This window comes from Rhipicephalus microplus, chromosome 1, assembly GCF_043290135.1.
Source record: "Rhipicephalus microplus isolate Deutch F79 chromosome 1, USDA_Rmic, whole genome shotgun sequence".
In the NCBI taxonomy this organism is placed as follows: domain Eukaryota; kingdom Metazoa; phylum Arthropoda; class Arachnida; order Ixodida; family Ixodidae; genus Rhipicephalus; species Rhipicephalus microplus.
In genome coordinates this window covers 55,994,614-56,012,604 of record NC_134700.1, presented here as the reverse complement: position 1 = coordinate 56,012,604, position 17,991 = coordinate 55,994,614, and the positions used below count along the sequence as shown (strand labels likewise).

The 17,991-nt window shown below is 45.6% G+C and overlaps 1 protein-coding gene and 1 long non-coding RNA gene across 5 annotated transcripts in view; one reads left to right on the top strand and one right to left on the bottom strand.

The window, feature by feature from the left end:
• The first annotated feature begins 612 nt into the window (after positions 1 to 612).
• ATPCL (ATP-citrate synthase) overlaps positions 613 to 17,991 on the top strand; it is a 208,168-nt gene continuing 190,789 nt past the window's right edge. For 2 of the 4 annotated variants that reach the window (XM_037430045.2, XM_075870166.1), the window contains exons 1-2: positions 642 to 769; positions 11,575 to 11,601. The gene's annotated coding sequence lies outside the window, so the exon portion shown is untranslated. Of the gene's footprint in view, positions 770 to 11,574; positions 11,602 to 17,991 lie in introns of all 4 variants that reach the window. The other 2 variants (XM_037430039.2, XM_037430041.2) reach the window with 2 other exon arrangements.
• On the bottom strand, positions 6,777 to 17,963 carry LOC142768222 (uncharacterized). The gene is made up of 3 exons (XR_012885256.1): positions 17,525 to 17,963; positions 16,147 to 16,275; positions 6,777 to 7,040 (listed from the first exon to the last, which is right to left on the bottom strand). It is a non-coding gene; the product is annotated as an uncharacterized LOC142768222 (long non-coding RNA).

Below are 17,991 nucleotides of genomic sequence, written 5' to 3'. Positions count from 1 at the left end.
GAGAAAAAAACATCACGACTAGAATACGATGAACCCGCCACAGACTGTGTGTGGTGGTGGTAGTGGTGAGAATGAAGAGGAAAAAGGCACCTAATTTCTGTCTGCCTTCAGGCGACACAAGCTAGTGAGGAACTCTACCTGAACCACAGAATAAAGAACGCCCAATTCGTCTGAAAAATGTTTTCCTACACACCGATTCTAACGCCACCTATTCACACACTTTAAGCCAAGTCAAGCCGGTTTTAAGCGGCTATTGGGTGAACCGAACGCTTTTGCCTCGAAAAGGTTCGTGCCACCGGGGGAACCGAAACACTTCCCACTTTTTTTCTGGTCTTCAACTCTCAAAGGCCGTACTTAAATAACACGCTTCGTGTTTTAAAACTAGAGGACGCTACAAGCCTACAAACTTTTTTTTTAAGCTTAGTACACAGCAATGTTATTTCAGTAAAAATTATTGCAAAAGAATATCCCCCGTGCCAGTATAAGTGGTTTTTAAACAGTAATTGTGTGACAAAATTGACTTCATTTAGATAAAGTCACTGCGATTGTGAGCCGGCTGACGATTGGCCGGCGAATGACATGAGGTGCTGTCGTCTGTTCGTTGCCGGGCGCCCATTGGTCGGTCTGGAAGTCCGCGGCAGACGCATCGTGTGTGGTGCGAGTGGTGCGAGTCGTCCGCACGATACGGCCACTTGTGTTGAAACTGGTGCGTGGTGTGTGTTGTGTGGTACGCTACTACTTTTTGGGCTACCTCGACCGACGCAGCCAGGTAAGTCTTGCACACCGCCGGTGTGGCCTGTGCATCGCGTTTGCCCTGTTTCTGGGCCTCGAACAACGTCTTTCCGTTTCGAGCGCCAACTGCCCCGTGCACGAGCGGCGGCGGATTCTCGGGGTCGTTCCACGCATGTTTCTCACCGCCCGCTCGTAGAATCTAGACGGAAAATGCAGCGGCCTATATATATATATATTTTTTTTTACTCACTTGAGGAAGCGGGCAGGCGTTTTCCTCATAGCTGTCCGAACCGGTCGACCAGAGCTTGGCCACTTGCTCGCGTTGTTGCTAATACCGGCGCATTCTGTAGTTTTACGCGGCACTCGCGATTCCGGTCGGCCCGCGTCACGCGCTTCGAGATCGTGCTTTTCAACGCGTCATGGGCGCACACACTGTTCTCTCCTGCGGTAAACTGGCTGTGAGGCTGCATAAGTGATAAATTCTCGGCACCTTGAGGATCTGCTACTGGCGATGCATGCCCGTATTCCGGGTGCTTTCAGCCTCTCAGCGCAGTAAATAATTATGCGCGAGCGATATGGCAAAGGTCGCCTTTTTTTTTTCCGTCCACGTCTGACGATGACGGCGTAGTCGGTTTCCTGCTAATTTTTCCACGGTGATTACGAGAGAGAAAAGAAAGCGCTCGCCTTTCCTTGTCACACTGCCGTGAGAAACTCACGGTACTTTGTCGGCGCTAGATGCTCTCTCAAAGGCTGGAGGAAAAACGCGCATTGGGAAGCGTGCCTCGTCGCCGGTGCGGCTGCATGTGTCTTGGTATTTAGGATGCGAAGCATTCGCGAACTGTAGTGCGGCTGACCAACCCTTCCGTTACCACATTTCCTCGTCTCGCGCGTCTATCAAGACGTCCTTTGTGGCTTTGAACACATGGAACAGGCTGCCTGGCGTTATCGGTGGTCCCAAGTAAATTTTATTCCAGTCTGAATTGCGGGTAAAAAAGAGTAGTGGCCATTTCCCAACGAGATTTCATTTTGCCCTAGAGGAAAGTTGAGAGCTGCGGAGGATGTCGGCCCATCTGCTCGTGTGGCTTTGGCAGGCACATAGTCTCGGGCTCCACATGACTTTGCAGTGTAGGCGAAGGATGCCGAATGGTTAGAACGAACTTCACGTTCATAGTGGCAAGTTTACGTTCATGCACCTTGCACGCCTTTTTTTTTTTTTTTTTCTGAGGCTCACTAACGTGGACTACAAGAACCTTGCGGTACTGGGGTGACACCAGACAAATCGCCATTGCAGCAGCAGCAAATTTCGCCCGTTATGCCATCTTGGGGGCCCCCCGGCGGATCGACAGTACTGCTCTTCTGCCTGCCACCAGGCAACTGTGTGCCCGACGTTGTGCAGCTCGCCAAATATGCAATCCAGAAGCGATTGACGAGTTAGTCCTGGCAGCTGCGTTAGAACAGCTGACTTGCCTCGATCCGTTTGCATTCTGTTAGTTGCCCCACATCGAGTTGCCTCGCTCACCTCTTCTGGAACGCTATCTCATGCTAAGAGTGTGATTATAAGACTAACCAGGATATTTGACTTAACATTTGTGAATGGTGGAAGTGACATGTGCCATTGGCCTATCTAAATGGTTGCGTCATTCTGTGTGATGTAGAGAGAGTTTTTCCAACGATCGATTTTCTACGTACATTGGCGCCTCTCACAAGCACATAACAATTCACAGGGTGTGCAGAGGTCCTTGAAAAAACCTTGAATTTGAAAAATGCATTTTCAAAGACGTTGAAAGTCCTGGAATTTTTTAACATCCTCGAAAATCTTCGAATTTCGTGAGCGGTGCACTCATTGCGACCTTTTAAATGGGGTAGATCAGTGTGTCAACCTGTAAAACTCCCCCTTTTTGAAGCAGTACTGCGGCAAGGCACACAAAACTATGTTTTGTGGTGAGCGTGAAGCGGTGATTGCCATAAGCAAAAAATCGGAATGTCGCACGATGAGGGCAAGAAACTCCATACATGCAACACAATGCTCAAGCATAAAGGACGCACAAGACGAGTGCTGCTGAACAAGTGTCGCAGCTTGACTCTGGAAGTGTGCTGCCTAAGCACCAAGAAAGATGCTAGAAAAGAACGCACATGTATCCACAGGATGAGTGTAAGTTAACACTGTCACAGTAACTTCTTGGTTGATGAGCAATTTTAAGTCACTTCCAGTCACTTTTAAGTCACTTTTGTTGAGCAACATAAAAGTGCCATTATTCTAACATGGTCCAATAATCTATAAAGTTGCTATAAAAAGTGCTATAAAGTTGGTCATTTCTGAAAATTTTAGAGTAAAAAATTCTAACTTAGCATGCCGCTTTGAGTCCTTAAAAAACTTGCATCAGGCCCTCGAAAGTCCTTAAATATCCTTGCATTCTCGCTTTGGAAACCTGTTCGAACCCTGACTTGGTTTCTTATGTTTTCTTTAAAATTGGTTTCCGGAGCTTTTTAGGGACATTATTTCCAAACTTTTTTCTGAACGGGCTATGAACATACATGGGGAAAAGAAAATTGGATTGGGTAGGTTTCTGCATTACCCAATAAAAACCAGTGCAGTATCGGATGACGAGAGGCTTTGGCTGTCATGAAAGCAACGGCTGCTCCCAAGGAAAGCTCACTGTAGAATATCTTCAGTATTGCAAGGAGAAGTACGACAAATCTATGATGTAACACAAAAAAGCTGGTGTACCCCATACAACACAGTGAAATGTACTGTTTCTTGAATATTTCAAAACCAGTCATACAGTACTTGAGAAGGCAACACTTCAGGCATAAAATTTCACTTGAATGATCATATGAGTGCCTTCAACATCCAATGCTTAGTTTAGATCATTTCTCCCATTAAAAATTGAAAGGAAGGAAAATAACTTTATTTTAGTCCTGCGAAACGTGACGCGAGTCGCACACCCGGCTCAGTCCCACTAACATTCAGGTTCTTTTTCTTCTCTCTTCTTCAAGCTTTTTATTAAATTACCAGTCCTATTCTTGAAAGGTTTGACTGCACTACTACTAACAAATATCCAGAGAGAGTAAAGAACAGAACCCTTTACTTTCTCGTTTGTACTAACACAGTTAAACCTTTGAAGAATGAACGTTACCGGACTAGCCCAACTTAGTGCTCTTCTACAAGGGTTGTACCAAAAGTAAGGCTCTCATATTTCTGTCAACTGTTATTAATTACATATAATTGAAAAGCTTACACATTTGTCTTTTTTTCAAGATAGTTTTCATTTTTCTGGCATGCTTTTGAAGACGGTGCTTCTGCTTTTGTAGGGTGCACGTTAAAGAACCCCAGGTGGTCGAAATTCCGGAGCCCTCCACCACGGCGTCTCTCATAATCATATGGTGGTTTCGGGACGTTAAACCCCACATATCAATCAATCAAATCCTGCTTTTGTATTCCTAAGTCGAAGAAGTCTCCCGCCAACTCGTTGAGGAAGTGTGTGTCCGCTGCCCTGACTTCAACCCCGTTCGTGATCGGCGTAGGCGGTGAACCAGAGTGATGCCACTGACGAGATTGTTGTTTTGCTTCGGAGGTGTAACCCATGTTTCATCTCCTGTGACGATTAAGTCCAACAATTTCTTGTTGTCTTCCTGCACCATTTGCGGACGTGCTGAACAGACATCCACTTTTCACCATAAACCTCAGTCAGATGCCCATATGTCTCAAGTGGTAGCTATCTTGTGTGGAGAAAACAGATTACTACTTATCAATCGGCACTTTCATCTATGATAACTACCAAGGGACGTAGTGAATGGCAGACGAGTGGGCGAGTTGCTATGTTGTCAGATTTAACCTAGCACCTTTCTTCGAGTCTGCAGATCGTTGAAAACCTTACTTTTGGTGCCACTCTCGTAGCAGAGATGTGTAGGAGTTTCATGATGTACTTAGAAAGGTGGGACGCATAACTGTTTTTATGAACAGTTGCTGTCTTCATCCGAAGTCTTCATTCTCAGTAGTGCTTCTGCATCGTAAGCAGTTAAGCAAGCTTGTACAGTTCAATGCTCTTGAAATGTTTTTGGTGCAATGCCATGCCTAAATAGCATAATACATCTCATGCAGACTTCCTTTACAGGGGCCTGAATGGCAAGCATTGTCAGCTAAGTTCGCCAAAGACTGTGCACACTAATAAAGCGGGAAATCACTTGGTTTGGAATTTTGGGCATTCTCAATTTCACCTGCGCGTGTTTCAGCTGTGATGCACCTTATCGGGCAGGGTTTAGTAGTTCCATGCAATTTCTGGGCCTTTCTGTAATGACACCTTTTAAGCAAGTGTTTCCTGGTATGGCAAACCTTGATTAGGATAAATAATACCTGCATAAACACTGCTCTAGTAGTTGGACTCAGATTGCAACTAGTGTCAAGTCACTTTGTCATGGTTCTGCAAAGTGAGGACATATTTATTGTGAGCGTTTTGTGTGGGGTGGTGCAGTGTATGTGAAACCGAAAAAGGCTGGTGTTGACAATATTTTCTTCTAATTTAGCGATGCCACAAGTTCAGTTGCTTAGACTAAATCATTAGACATTAGTTCAAAGGCACCAATAAGTGCAATATATGTAGGGCTCCGTGTTCTTGGAGTTCATTTTTTACAGCGAAAGCTTTATCAGATCACAATGGCAGTGGTAGTGGGGTAGTTGTCCGCCGCTGCTGCTTGTGTCCATAACCGCTTTCGCTTGAAATTAGAAAAACAGAAATTAAACCAGAAAAAATGTCTAGGGAGCATCAATCACTCTGTCATCATCATTCAAGCATGAGGAACTCTTACAGGGGGTAAGATCAAGCAATGGAGTTGGCCTGAGCAACGTGGCTGTTATTCATTGCTTCCACCCGCTATCTACCTAGCCATTGTTAAGCAGTCACTCTATGCTCTGGGCCATGAGTCTGGTTGAGGCCCGTATTAGTGAAAGCTGTGTTGAAGTCGCCACAAAAGCCAATTTAGGTGCCGTAGTTAGAGGCTGCTGCCAACGATAGTGTCCATAACTGCTACGTCATCGCAAGAAATAAGAAAAATTGTATCTTACTGGAACGTGTTGTTAGGCTCACATAGACTAAAGAAAGCAGGGGACAGGTTAGGGCATCAACTTGCAAGTAACTTCATTTGAAAAAAAAGCTTCTTTTTATATGCAGGCAAACATGTGCACAGTCAGTTGTGCAAGACATGGGCGGACAATCCCACGTTAAGACGTCATGAAAGCAAGACATCGAAAAATTGTGCTTCAGATCTACGTAGTGTGAGAGATTTGACTGATACGCCTCACTTGACATTGATGAAATACGCCTCCAAAAGTTCTTGAAAGAAAATTCATGCTCTCGCAACTTGATATTGTCACATCTGGTAGCCAATGGTATCTGACTACGATATTATGCGAACCCACTAAGTGTATTTTATATGTCTAAAAGGTTTGACTACATACACACAAGCACAAGTACTTCAATGCGAAACACCTAAGTTTGTTTGTAATAAAATGTTAAAGCCCGTTCAGCTTTGAAAACGGCCTTTGAACAGTCGGAATGCCCTTGTAAAGCAGAGACTAGCGGATAAATGTGAATTGCCAAAAATTTTACTAGTCTGTTTATAGGATTTTTTTCCGGGTTAATTTGGAAATGCAGTTTTATATAGGGTCTAATGTTCATGACCTCCAGAGGGCTGTTGTGGCTGTCGCTATTTAGGTAATGGGTCAGAGGACTGAGTATTGTGAACAAGCATTGTCATTTATAATTATATAAAGAGAGTAAAGCTATTGATTGAGCATAAGAATAAGCTTTTAGGTGGGAATTATGCCATTGTTAAAAGTGTCCACCGACAGCTCTTTGTCACATTGTCATGTAAGATTTTTTTTCGCCCAGGCAGACAAGACTATATAGTGCGTTGCTTGGTATTATCACATGTAGGCAACTCTTGGAATCGCATGCCGAGAAGGCGTTTATATGAAATATTAAAATCAAATTGAGAATGCTGATACGTTTTCAAGCACACTGTAAATAAGGAATTTGGAGCATCACAGATTTGATCACGTAAGGACAATCGTGAAATGTTCATAATTCTGTCTCATGTAAGAATAGGCCAGACGATTTTGGCTGTGCTGATGATCCATCTTAAGTCTTCTTCCACGTCGTTGCACACTTCGTTAGGCGTTCATAAAGTTGTTTTCTGTGATGTTCTTCAGTGCATAAGTCTGATAAGCACAACTTCTGGGGCTGTTGCGAATCGTTTTTCTGTTCTGCTGTCCCTCTGTTGTCGACTCGGATGGTGCGTCATTGGCCGATCTGCGCGACAGCAACAATAATGATACCGAGTGAAATTGACCGCTTCCAATTAAGCGCTTCGTTTCAAAACAATGTCTCCCACGTGGGGAGAAAGGGAGGCAATTCCGAGCGCGCCAAAAGAAGCGAGACTGCGTTCGCGGAGCGCCCTCTGTCCACAGCTTCCAAGGCGTTCATGCTGAACAACGCTCGCAGTGTACGACGCAACCGCAAGGGAGAACAGTTTATTGCGCAGGTGTGGAAGTGCTGCGTCAATTGCGCCATTCTGCACCAATCTGACCTGCTGCGCTTAAACGGCAATTGTCGTCGACTGAGCAACAATGAGCGTTGGCTACACCAAGGACGCGGCCGCATCCATATTCAGTGGGGTTAGGTGGTATTGTAACTGTTTATTCTTGGGGCTTGCTAGCGCTCGTCTCATTGCTGTTATCGCCGTGGTTGCCCCCAAAAGTGGTGGCACCAACATTATTTGTCAATACAGTGAAGCCTCGATAATTTGTACCAGCTGGGAACGTGGCACGATCATGCACTAAATGGTAGTGCGCACTTAAAAGCGCAAATGTGCGTCTCTTGACGTGCCACATTGCCACCAATAAACACACTAACACAGCAGATGCTGCCCAAATAAAATACCTACAAGAAATTCTTTTCTTCTTTTTTTGCCAGAGTGAAGTAATGTACTGGCACTTTCGCACGATCATTTCATAGCGCGTGGTGGCGACGCCAAGCAGCATTTAGAAAATATTACAGGGTCCAGAGCGACTGAAATAGCGGCAGAATGGACACTATCGACCTTCCGTGGTACATATGCGCGCTTCTCTACTGCGGTGAGATACTGTGCGACAACTGACAGTTTTATTCAAACACCGAGTGGTTGCGTAGACTGTTATGTCCTGGTGAACTGCGTGCAGAGCGGCGCCTTGCCCACGCCATCGCTGCCGGGTAGCATGATGTACCATGCGCGGATCGCTCGACCCCACTTCTATCCAAACAGAGCACAGGTGAACAGAGTAGTTAGTGTGTTTAATTAGCATGGCGATAATAAGCTTTCGTCAAGTGAAGTGCATTGCAATTATCTGTACTCAGTTTCACACATCGGGTGTAGTGCTGTGGAGGCTAGCGAGACTATTTCCAGTTGATGAGTTCGCGTAAAGATAGTTTCATGTTTTTACCAACCAGAATTTTTCTTTTCGTTTGATCTTGCCGGAAAAGGTCACGTGTTGGACCAACACCGCTGCCTTCAAAATAGGTTGGCCTGCAAAAGCTGGCTACGTGACGCCATGCTCCCTGCTTTTTAAAAAAAAATGCGAATAGATTTCTTAATCGAGCTGTCGGGCATCCGGCGTTGTTCGCGCGCCAGCAGGTGTTTTAGGTGTTATCTCTGTGCTCTCGCACTTTCTCTACAGCAACAGCTGCGGGCGCGCGTGCTTATCGTCGCCCCTAGCAGCTGGAGCATGTGGTGCAAGAGTGTAGGAGAGGGTAGGTGCAGTTCTTCGTCGCTCTTTCTCTCGCCATTTGCTCTCTATTCTCCCTTCGCCCCACTCTCCTGTCCGCTCGCGCCTGACTCTCGACTGCTTGCTGGCTGGGCGCCTCACAAGAGCATCCCTAAATGTGTGCTCGGCACGCCGCTGTGGAACGCCAACGCCCAGCCCAGAACGCTGGCGCACCACTCTCCCTTTCGCTGGCTGGGCCCCTCTCAAGGCAATGGCAGAAGCCGGTGAAGGCGAATGTCGGACGGCTACAGTACCCTCTCTATGCGCATGAAATGCAATCTCATTTCCTCACGATTTTCCTTCGGGGAGGTGGGGGCATTTATTTTCTCCCTCCACGCGTTACGCAAATGATATGGTGTGGCGCCAGGTTATACTATTCGCATGGTTCTTATTTTACTCTTCTAAATCCCGGCTGCGGCGGCTGCATTTCCGATGGAGGCGGAAATGTTGTAGGCCCATGTGCTCAGATTTGGGTGCACGTTAAAGAACCCCAGGTGGTCGAAATTTCCGGAGCCCTCCACTACGGCGTCTCTCATAATCATATGGTGGTTTTGGGACGTTAAACCCCACATATCAATCAATTATTTTACTTTTCTAGCACGCTTATTCCTTTTCGACATAATGCGCCTGTGTAGGCATTTTGCGCGCAGCAGTTTCGAGAACCGGCATGGCTCATTGGTAGAACTGCCGTGGAGTGGACCCAGGTTCGAACAGCATTGCGTTCTTGATATTGTTTTCGTACCTGGTTGTTTCTCTTATTTCTCGTGATAGCAGTTACGTACACCAGTGGCGGCGGCGTAGAACTAAGCGGCACCGTTGTTTTTGACCTCGCTACAGCTTTACGTATCGCTTCCAGCTTATTCCGTTGGAGTAGCCCTCCGACGTCACGGGCTTGTGAAATATGAAGCGACCCAGCGAAAATAGTTGAGGGTCGGCATTGTTTGTATTTTGAAATTTCGAAGTCGAATAACTTTAGAGAGCGTGCCGTTATCACTGCCGTTTTTGCTGCATTAGTCTGTCTGTTCTTCAGCCTACACAACCCACGAATAAAACCCGAGGGCTGAATAGTGTTGGAGGGCCCCTTTAAAGGGGAACTCCTGTGCATTTTCGACCGTACTGAGGCAATGTGGCTTTCAAATAGTATTGACAGTCCTGTATAAGCTAGGGTGGTTAATTTTGCCCAGGCATTCGTCAAAATTTTTAATTGGGCAATACAAGACGAGTGAGAACAGAAACCGAAACCGGGATCTTCTCCGTCGGCTGTGGTGGGTATCGAATGATGTAACGAGAAGTCGTCGCCGATGACGTCACGAGATCCGCTATTCGAGGCGAGATCGGGCTACAGGTGGCAGCACCGCGCCCACGAAAGTAAAATCCCTGAAAAATAAACTAAAGTAGCGCTATTCGTGTCAATGTGCAGACTCCTCTCCCCTCGCGTGCATTGCTGATAGTAAACGACGCTAGTTGAGGGGCTGTATGGCTCCTGGCCGCAAAGATGAGCTTGTGCTCATGCTTCCGTTAAAGCGCATCTGGGCGCTGGGGTTCTAGGCGATGCACCGAAAGAGTGATTGAGAAAGAAAAAAATATAAAAAGTAACGTTAAATACGACGATGTGACGTGTATATAAGCAAGTGGCATGCAGTGGCAAAAGACATCACCGCAAGCACGCAATACTCAACGCGATAGCCCACCCTTTGCATGCAGACGCGCTCAGCAGTGACGCTGTCGATGGCAGCGCCACTGCTGTCCGTGTAATAAACTCGGTGGTGCTAAGAATCTGCAGCATGACGCACTAGCCTTTGTGAAGGTATCGCAAACGCCATTTTGTTTGTCCACTTTCGCGGTGTTTGTTTGTGGCTAGGCGTGCGCGCTTGGTATTGTTGTGTAGCCGGAGTTCGACCGCGCGTGAGTGTGTGCACGGTAATCCTGCACGTTTCGGGATGCCGACCTGCTGTGCCAGCGGTTGCAAAAGTAGGTACAGCAGAGGAAAGAAGCTATTTTTGCTTCCGCGAGGAAAAGACAATGCCGCTCAGCTAGAAGTGTGGCTCCAGCGTATTGGAAGGACTGACTTGGACCCTGTATCGTCGCGGCTTTGTGACCCTGTATCGTCGCTCCCCGAACAGACGCCATCGGCGTACCCTTTCAGCATACCCGAGGCACGGCCGCCCAATGAAAAACGCACGGCGCAGCAGTGCCCGAGCTGCCCAAGCGTCTGGCACATCCAGTGCGCCCGCGTGCTTTCGCAGCTTAGTTTCCTGGTGGACACTCTAGAGGCGCTGCTGTGGCTGCTGGGAGAGGAGGTACAGGCGAAGGGGTGCGGTTGGCCCTACTTTAGTTTATTTTTCAGGAACATTTACGCGAAAGTGGGGATCAGCAGTCGTCGGCGCGTATACAAATACACGCAGCGGCGCTTCGTTGCGTGCCGTCGAGGCGATTGTCGGCGGATAAAATGCGTTGACTACAGATTACTGTTAATATCTGCGCTTTTCTCTACTGAATCCATGCACGACGCCTATGCACCGTTAACATTACCCGCGAGTGAAGCGCATTCTGCCTTTTATAGGGATGCTTGCCCTGGGTGACTCTCTTCAAGCCTTCGCACTAAATCACGCCTTTGCTGTGTTGTTTCTACGTGGTTAGCTTGTATTCCGCCTGCTACGCACTGCTGTACCGTGACTGAACTACTTTTTCACATCTTTGTCATCTTCAAACTACAAAGAAGAGAGAAAGAAAGATCGTAGGAAGCCCGCATATTTGTGCAATTAGTTCAGTACTACCATTCGCACCTTATACGCATATGATTTTTTTTTCTCACTCGGTTCATCATGAAATGTGGAATATTCGACAAGTCTAGTCAGGAAAGCTTAATGGCTGACGGCGCTTTGCGCTGCACTGCGTTTACCATGTCTATGCTCATGTTCACCAGTAAAAATATAAATATCTTGTATAAAAGTTCAGCAGAAAGCTTTCATCGATGGATTACGTGAATGATAGTGCTACAACAAAGGACTGGTTAATAAGCATGTTTTTTTTTTTTTTTTCAGACAAAAAATCGCCACTGCTTTCCGAAGGTTAGTAATAATGCCACACAAACGCTGAAGACAATGTAAAAAAGATAAGATTTTTAGTGAACTTATACAACATGATATACGGCATGTCGTCTGAATTAATTTTCAATGTATGGACTCTTTAAATCGTTCTTGAATCTAAGCACTCGGTTTCACGTGGTAATTCTGCTTTAAGGCCCCGCCGCGGTGGTCTAGTGGCGAAGGTACTCCGCTGCTGACCCGCAGGTCGCGGGATCGAATCCGGGCTGCAGCGGCTGCATTTCCGATGGAGGCGGAAATGCTGTAGGCCCGTGTGCTTAGATTTGGGTGCCCGATAAATAACCCCAAGTGGTCAAAATTTCCGGAGCCCTCCACTACAGCGTCTTTCATAATCATATGGTGGTTTTGGGACGTTAAACCCCCGAAATCAAATCAAAACTCTGTTTTAATTACAGTTTAAGTACTGATGTGTCACAGTTTATGGGATAGTAATGTTTTTATGTAGTGGTACCATGGCCTGATAAACACAACTAAGGCTCCTTGCATGGTCGATAAACTACAGTCTCTGCACTCTTTAAGAAACGTTAGTTAAAAGTTAGCAACTGCAGCGGTTACTACCTTTCTTCGACCGTTACTATTCTTTTGCTACCTACGTTAGTAAACAGTTATTACCTGCAACCGTTACTTTTTGTGACCTCTTTACTACCTATTTTAGTAAACAGTTAGTAACTTAAATGGAAGAGGTAGTAACTGCAGCCGTTCCTACCTTTATTGCCCTGTTACTACCTCTTTGCTACCCAACTTTTGACTATCTATTCCAAAATAGTGTGTGAATGCGATTCTGATAGTTTATTAGAGGAATCGTCTTGATGTATATTCATTACACGGAAAAACGACGCAGAAGGTATCCATAGATCAAGTAAATACATTTTGTTTTAAATTACTCACCCGAGACATGTAAACGTCACTCTGATGTTGTTGAAATGAAGAAGTACAAGTTAACGAACCATAAGCAAGTGCTACACGCCTCGTAATAGAGAATCACAACAAACTTAGTAAATTACAGCACATATTAACAAGTCCGGCAGATCAAAATAACCAGACGGTCACAATTAGCCTCGAGGACATTCACAGTTTATCCACTGCGGCGTGTCTCCAAATATTATCATTGTTTTGGCGCATCAAATCCCCTAAACGATTATTACCTTTTTAAACGCTGATATATTAGTCGTGTGAAGCCTTCAAATGCACTGAGAATGAGTTCGGTACATTGTTCCGGTCACTGTACATAATGCCTTTTTGTGGCCATTTTATAATAAATAAATATGACATATAATTTTTTATAAGTAAGGCAGATTAAAAGTCTTGTGCTACGTCACCAAACACACGAAACCAGGTAGTATATATAGTGCTTGAGGTTTATATTTGTTAAAATTCATCCTGAAAGCAAGTGCTCCCTTGCGCCAGACATGCGCCTGCGAAGTAGGTGCTATATATATATATATATACCCCACGCTTACTTCTTACATGTATACGTAAAAAATTGTGAACTTTTTTGGTCTATGCATTCTTTGCATTCATGACGTACCCCGCTTCTTACCCGAATTTGTCTAGTTATAAGACATTAATTAGCCAACATTAGCAGTTGGGTAATAATATGCCAAAATGAATGAACTACGTAGTATCGATTACTATTTTTTTTTCTTGAAACCCTTAAAAGTCACGACCAATTGGTGGTAACGGCTAGGGTAGTAACAGTAACTAACAGCTGGTAGTAACAGCAGCGGTAGGAACTGTTACCACCCTCGCTGTTACTAACTGTGCTTACTACCAGGGTTGTAACATATTTGACAAACCATAACTACCCCAAAGTTAGCAAGTACTACCACCTTTTTTCTACGAGTGTAGAGTGCAGTAGTTGTACACCTATCAACAGCGCACAAGTGCATGACTTAAAGCGTTTTTTAAGGGCGAAGCTCCTTAGGGCGTGGGCTGTGCGTCCCCTGTAGCCTGTATGTAGCCACCTCTAGTTTAGTTCTTGCAGTGTTCACTAGATGGCGGTACCGTCTCCTGTATGTAGCCACCTCTCGTTTAGTTCTTGTAGTGTTTACTAGATGGTGGTACTTGTAGCTGATGATGAAAAGATGCAAGATGTTATAAACTAGAAAGCGGTACTTGTAGTTGATGAAAGACGCGAGATCTTATAAAATAGGAATGATGTCACATATGGCGCGTGTCATTGGTTGAAGGCAATCGTTCGATTTAGTGCGGCGACGTACACTAGGGGGAGCGATGTAATAAAATCGAGTGGGCAAAATGTACAGAGGATTCATGGTTTACCAGGTTTACCTCCGGAGCTTCGCCCACTCATCATCATTCACTTCGTGGATATGGCGGAATTTTTTTTTTCTTTACAACCGAGTGACTATACAACGCTGCATTCACACACCATTTAATAGTGCCCATGTTGGGGAGGACACCAAAAACATTTGGCGATCTGCTTGAGACAGAAAGCGGCACCCACTCTGAAATTATTCTAATGAATGGAGGGTACGACGACAATAAACAGCTCTCTGAAAAAATGCACTCGCCGATCTTACTACAACGCATTAGCAGCCGAGCAAGACCAAATGCTTTCGTACGTCCATTCAGGCATATGTAGAAACAGTTACACTCGCGCTGACATGACCGGACAAACCACACTTCGAGAACGTGCATGACGTGTGCGCACATGGAAACGTGACGTGGCTAGCAGACGACGCACGGAGCAATCCACACTTCGACCAGATGCCGCCAGTCAGCGGCTCTGCTTGATCTCGCGGCCAATACCTCGCCACGGCATGCTGATGTGTAAACATAGCGCGAAAGAAAAGGAAAAAGCGCGCGCTGCATCCGTCTGCTGGGAAAGGCGGAGTTTTTGTAAAAGAGTTGTCCCTTACGTCACATATATATGGGGGGAGGGGGGGGGGGCGTTTGCAAGTGTGATTCCAAAAGCAACTAACAGTTTTAAAAGTTGTTTAAAAAACCTAATGATTTACGGTTGTATAATTTGGCACATATCACCACGGCAACTACTAGAACACATGTTCAAAGTTTTAATGAAACCGGTGAATATCGAAAAAAAAAAAAAAACGTTGGCGGTTCCCTTTAAACGAAACCTTATTTGGCTGCGCTCAAAGAAAACCAAACGGTTCCATGAATGCACAAAGCTATCATCATCATTCGCCACTGAAATCCTGCTGCTCCACCCCATTAAGATGACGGAGGGAACACGTGGCAGGCAAACACGAGTACATAGTCAATGAACGAAATACTGTGATGCATTATTGACTCGTTTATAAACGCCGTATAGCTGCTCGTTGCAGCTTCACTGGTTAAAATTTTCTCGCTTTTTTTTTTTTTTACCGGCGGCACATATAACACTCACCGGAGAACATTTTTTGTCACAGCGCTGCTGTTCTTGCACTCACCCGGATTGAATGAAATTCGAAAGCAGTCCGGCCATCGTCAAGTTCCAGTTTCGCCTTCCATGTTGGTTCAGGCCGTGAGGTGATCGGGCTGTTGTCGTTCCTTATTTTCGGTTATCGCTGACCTCGTACTTCGTGCGTCTCGGTGCTAGAAGCGTGTGTATCGAGGCCGCTTTGATCGACGCGTGAGAACGGTCGCATTTCCGTGGAGACGAAATGCTAGAGGCCCGTGTACTGTGCAATGTTAGTGCCCGTACACCAATGGTCGAAATTTCCGGAGCCCTGCACGACGGCAGCTGTCGTAATCGCATCGGGGTTTTTGGACGGTAAACACCACATATTCATACAAGACTGGTGGTGTGCCTAGGTTTTTTTTTTTTTTTTTTTATGGCGAAGTAATGGCGGTGCAAGCATAGCATAGTGTGTCTTGTGGCGTATAAATTGTCCGTTCGATACACAGGTGAACGAATGTCTGCATGCACAGTGATCGTCCACTTCAACACTCGACGAGCACGTTGATTTATTTAGGGGAAGAGAAGGAATTCCCTCCGTTCGTCGTCCACCTCCAGAGACTGTTGTCTGCTGCTGCTCCTTCTTCAGAAACGCGCCATCGCGTCCGCACATTTCGCTTTGCGAGTGCTAGATGTCTGGTATGAACAGGATAAGGCCTCTTGTAAAAGTCGTACGAGCGAGTTTTTTTTTTTTTTTTTTTTTGCTGTGCAACTATCGCGTTCGAGCTGTGCGACATGCGTAAGCGTATATATATATATATATATATATATATATATATATATATATATATATATATATATATATATATATATATATATATATATATATATATATATAAGTAAGGGAAAAGTGTATACCTAAGGGCTCGTTTTTCCGTGTTTTAACACAATATAATGAGATCTAACAGACAGTAATGCCAAGGAATGTACAGGGGAAGTTATTAGAACCAATCGAATGTAAATAAGAAGAAAGAAAAGTGGATGAAAAAATAACCAGCCGTTCCTGCTCACGGCTGCTTATTTTTGGTTATATAACCTGCTCACGGTTGATTATATAAGTGTCAAGAATGGGACCCCGACAGACACAGCACCTTTTCACCAGGCCGGCTTTCCTTTATCTGCATCATTCTTCTTGTCTTCTGACGTTTTCTTCTGCCAGCCTGCGCCTGAGCCCCTTGCCGCTCTTCATCACTCTCGGCCATGCGGCTAAATGTGCAACTCTGAAAGAAAAACAGATTTCGCCAGTTTAGGTGTGTCTATGTCTCTATGCACACAACATCTTCATTCGTGACACATGCCCAACAAAGTTATCACGCCTCCTTTTATCTGCGTGCAAATCGGAAACCGAGCACCGTACTCACCAAGCGTTCTCGCCCAGTTGTTTGATAATAATAAATGATCCTTCGAGCTTCGGGCATAGTTTTTTTTTTTATGTAGATCGGTATAGATCGTTGCGCCCACACCTCATCGGCGATATCATATAGCGGGGCCTGTTTGGCATGCACCACCTTCTTGCGCGCCTAGGTTCGCAATTTGCAGCAATGTGTCCGTCGTGCTGCAGAATGACGAGCTTGTACAGGCGTATTCGTGGAGAGTGTAGCAGCAAGCTTTGGTAGTTGGCCGTAGACAATTTCGTAAGCGGAGGTTCCGGCTGAAGATCTGCAACGCCGTGTTAACTGTGTAAGCAGCCGCATTGTGATGCTCTTCCCAGTCGGCCTCACCAGGTTTGTTGTTCTTCGGTGGCTGCATTTCAAATGGAGGCGGAAATGTTGTAGGCCCGTGTGCTCAGATTTAGGTGCACGTTAAAGAACCCCAGGTGGTCAAAATTTTCGGAGCCCTTCACTACGGTGTCTCTCATAATCATATGGTGATTTTTTGACGTTAAACCCCACATATTAATCAGGTTTGTTGTTCTTGCAGTACGGTGCCAGTCGAGCTTGTAGGGTCTGGTTCGACATCTCTCTCAGGCCATTCGCTTGTGGATTGTAGGGGGCCGCGAAATGACGTTCAACACCCGCTCGACAAAGATAAGCATGCAGCTCGCGGCTGCGGAAAGTGGTCGACCACTTTGAAAGCGGTCCCGTAGAAACTTAATGACGTAGCTTGCGGCTAGGGAAGGCACGGCAGCGACATCTGTATACTTTGACAAGCACTCCACGGCGACAATTCTATGCTTGTTACCCGCGGCCAAAGATGGAAAAGGCTCGATGTGTCCGTTGCGTGAAGATGTCTTCTGCCTAAAGCGTACGAGTCGGCTTAACTTGGTAAACGGCTGCTGGCGAGAACATCACAAAAACTGCCTTGCTTCGGCGTGCAGTAATTTATGGGAACACGAATACAAATCCTATTGCACGTCTTACTTGCATAGAAGGGAGAACGCAAACTCGTATTTCGGGAGCAGTAGCCGAAGCTCATGCTGAAAACGCCATCAGCTTGAAGAAAAAACAAGGGACAAAGTTTGCGGCCTACCTTTTTTTCTTCACCCTTTTGAGTTCATCTCTGTGTATTGCAGAAGACGCAGCAATACGTCGGCATTGTGATTATCCGCCAATACGCGCCTCTCGTCGATAGGCCTTACGTCTACGTCAACACACACGACCTGTGCGTACTGCGCCCCGCGGAGCATCCAACATGGTGGCTATGCACACAACGGCCGACAGATGACAGCAATTTCGCATAAGGTCTATTATGTGCGCAAGCCTGAAGATTGGCAAATTACGAAATGCCGCACTAACTACGGTTTACAAATGCTTCGGTTTACATTACCAGCTTTGCCACAGAATCAGTAAAAAGCAGCTTTTTAACATTCCGGAAATCTCATTTATTAAAGAACTACGGAGACGTTTCACCACAATATCTTTATCATGAGCGTGCTTCATGAACAACGCCGTGTAAAGGGAAATGTTTTTTAAATGTTCTTGCATAATGTCTACGCA